Genomic DNA, 4,181 nt, shown 5'->3' with positions numbered 1-4,181 from the left:
ACGTTGGTATCCCTTGTCGTCTGTGTTTTTGACAGTGAAAGCTCACAAGGAACAATTTGGACGTTACAGTTAAACGCTTCTCCGAAATAGCAGAAAACAGTATTCCAGTTCGACATTTCAGTTTCAGTAGTGAAGAGCTAATCAGTGGTGTAGAGTGTGTATTTGAGCAATGTTTTGGTGTTGATTTTGTGTTCATAAATGGCGCTTACTTCACTGGGAGCTTTCGTACATCATTCGGTAAGTTAAATTACTATCTTGTTTGTTGATATATAATTATATATATCGTACGAAATTGAGGATTCAAACACATTTTAAGTGTTTCTCATTCTTGACTTTATTTGACACTTTCTGAAATGATCCAGTATAAATAAAATATAAAGTAAAATACTTCTGTATAGTATACAAGAATTTTAATTAATCTAATTGCTTGATACGTAGGATACAACGACGTGTAGTCCGTTTAAAAGTGAACCGACTTTTCGAAGGAAAAATTCCCCCCCCCCTTTCAGGGTTAAAGGAGAGGCCAAGCAAGGACACGAGACTTTTTACTCGTATCTTGTCTCATGTTGGTTCATCCTGTTACTCGGGTAGAGACAGTAGGAACTAACTTCCAAATTTCCTCCTGTTTCTATATAATCCCGTGTTTTTCTGCAAATGATTTTCTTCGTTTGCCACACGCTTCTTACTGGTTTCTTGCTGGCTTACATCGCAAGCTTAATGGTGGAGATGAGTGTTCCTTCATAACCACTGCTGTGAAAACTTAAATCCTACTCAATACATTGTTCGTAATACAAATTCAGAACTATATCTGGGAGGTATCACAAGATGGGTGCTAGTTATAGTTTTACAGAAAACCGACAATTTGGTCATGCCACAGTCCAGGCGGTTACACTTCGACTGCACACTGCGGCGGCACCTCTTCGATCCCAGTTCAGATCATGTGGGATTTGTGGTCGACAAAGTGGCATTGGGGCAGGTTTTCTCCCAGTACTTCGGTTTCCCCAGCCAGTTCTCATTCCACCAATGCTACATACTCATCTACCATCCAAGGCTGGCACGATAAGCCAATTATTGACCGAAGTACCAAGTGGACATTCTAATCCCAGCCCACGAAAATAAAAAGAAAGAAAAAAGCCGCCAAACTGCGTTAAATTTAAGTTAGTAGAACACCAGTAAGTGAGTAAATAAATTAAGGTCGGCTCCTCGGTACTTTCTCGAGTGCTGGGGCGCTAAATTTTCCCTTGTTTTAAAGACTTTGGTATGAAATTTAACGTTCATACATCCCATTTAACTTCTGGCCTCTGAGTGATGGAGTCAGTCACTTCAAGGGTGTGGGTTTCGTGAAATATTTAACCGTCAGTTTGGCATATTTACAAATATTAATCTCTCATTAAATAAAGACGACACTGGCCTCATATCATGAATATTTCTGCTGGAACTGCATAGCAAATCGTTCTGGAAATTTAATTTATAGCAATACATTCCTAAGTAAGACCGATATTGTGTGACAGGAAGGTTGGATACTTTAGATTGAATTCAGATTTCACGTACTGGATTTAAACACCGAAGCTTGTTTCAAAGTTACGTTGTATTATTACTTGGAGGTAATTATTCATCCGTGTCATGCCGGGGTTAAGAATGCATGTAACGCGTGCATATATTTTCATGGAGTGGCACTTAGAGCGGTGTGGAGAGGGGTAAAATTACCTTTATGCTTACATTGCCCTGTTTCACAGTACAGCCTCCGCATGCGTAAGGGCGCTCCAAGCATACCCTGTGGAAGATGGGGGAAGAATTTCGCACTGTAATAGTAAATCACTGTTTCAGCTTTCCATGTCCTGCATCAGTAAACCCCAGCAGACTTTACAAAATTGACATTGTTGCTACGTCGATGCTTTAATTGTTCAAATATTCTCATAGCCTTAAAATACCGAACCCATTGCCCTCTAATTCTTTTATGACAAGAAAAATCAGTACAGCCTAAAATCTGCATTTTTCTCTGTTTTGGAATCATGTTTATTGGTCTCTGCCGATCACATTGGCCGCGCGGTCTAAAACATGAACTTTCTTCTCCTGCTCGGACACTATGGTCGTGAGTTCGAATCCAACTTGAGATATGGATGTCTATGTGTGTTTATTCTGTGTTTGTGCTCTCTTGTCTGAATGTAGCGTCCTTGTTAATGGCTGATCCCCGTTCAAGGAGTCCTACCAACTTCGTGAAAAATCAATAAACTGAAAAAGAGGCCAACGTTCAACAAGGGGCCCTAGAGCTATAGATAGATGGATAGGCAGAGAGACAGACAGACAGACGTACAGACAGATAGATAGATAGACAGACAGAAATACAGAAAGACAGATAAACAGAGAGATAGAAAGATAGATATATGGATAGATAGATAGACAGGTATATTGACCTTTGGTAAGACCGCTTGTTCGAGTAGTTTATTTCAGTAATGAAATGGAGAGAGAGGTTAGTTACAAGACTAGGTCATGAGTACAGCTGGACTCGGAGCTAAGAATGACTGTGCTGGCGAGGGTCAGCGGAAAATGTACTCGTTCTACCGTTCTTGAGCGGGGGTTCAGCTCTGTAAGTTCGCTGCCTATACAAGACAACACAAATACAGGATAAAAAGCAGATATGCAACAGTACACCGAGTGAAAATCTATTATTACCTGTTACATGATATTCCATATAGTACCTGAAATATTCTAGAGGGAACCAGAGTGAAATGTTTTCAACACTGATCATAGCAAGACATTTCAAATTAATCTTTTATTCCTTAAGAAGGCTTACTCGTATATCTTAGACTAAATTAATTATTGTGACGTGACGTCTGAAAGCCGGAATAGCAGAGCCAGAGTGGAAGTACATCGCTAGACAACAGCCCACCAAACACGCATTCCCACAACAACGAACAATTCCATTGCTAGCCAACGGATCGGTAAGCACATATCTGTGAAAAATATATTTCCTATTGTTACCGGTAGCGTATATAAAGAGCAGTGCAGAGAAGAACGAGTCAGTCGTAAGGGAGCAGTCATTCGGGATTGATTGATTGATTCTACCTACCTACTATCCAATGGGTACTGGAGGCTCCTTCCTCGGGAGTAAAGCGGCCGGGACGCGAAGCTGAACCCTCATCTAATTAGTGCCGAGGTCAAGAAAATGTTGATCTATACATCCACTCTCCATACGCCTTCATATCATAGTGTTTAATTAGTTAAACACAGGGACGAATTTACCTTATATATATATACACACACACACACACACACTAATTTCGTTCAATACGACACGGACCGCATAGAAAAAACGAATCCAGCAGTCCCTCTATTGTTGCTTGTGTGTTAGGTTCCACGGGAACGTGTTTATCGGATCGCTGCCTAGCAACGACAGGGGGGATACACAGACACACAAACAATAAGGGCTATGTAAGATTTGAGGTTTTCACGGCGGTGAAAGCCAGAATACTGCTTTCTATAAAGAAAGCAGTATTCTGGGATTTGGCACCGTGTATATATGTGGTGTTAACCGACGTTTCGGAGGAACGTATCTCCTCCATCTTCAGGGTAGAAGGAAAAATATAAGAAATCCGCAAGCGAAGAGACCGTGAGAACCGGTACAAGCAGACTGGCTTGTCTAAAAATAGGAAGCAGATGCATAAACGTAATATCACTTTTGCTTTTTATCTATGGGAGGAGGTTACAAACCCCCAGACACCATTAGAATACTACGACACTCTGTCAAGCAACGTAAGGATTGGTTTGTAATACCAATTAGCAATGAGCATATGGGCACTGATTTTGTGTGTTCTGATAATCATGTTACCATTCAGAGCGGAAGCGACTGGCAGCGTGCCCATTGTGTGCTTACTTAACACTGCCTCATGAATGACAATGTCCATCTCGTTGGAACATCTTGCAGAGAATGAGATGACGGATTAGCCCGGCTTCGTGTTAACTTGTAAAGGTCTACACTTCGGATGGCGTGTAAAGATAAATGCTTACAAATTTGTCAATTTGTTTCAGTTCATTTTAAATTACGTATTTACATTTATAATGCATTTCCGCACAACATAGGAGATAATAGATGTCTATCTATCAGCTCTGGAGCACATAACGAAATTGTTCATGCAGCAAAGTTTTGAATTTGTGTTCGGCTCGAACCACAGCAGGTACGC

This window comes from Cryptotermes secundus, unplaced genomic scaffold, assembly GCF_002891405.2.
Source record: "Cryptotermes secundus unplaced genomic scaffold, Csec_1.0 scaffold159, whole genome shotgun sequence".
Taxonomy (NCBI): Eukaryota; Metazoa; Arthropoda; class Insecta; order Blattodea; family Kalotermitidae; genus Cryptotermes; species Cryptotermes secundus.
Note: the sequence above shows the minus strand (reverse complement) of the source record.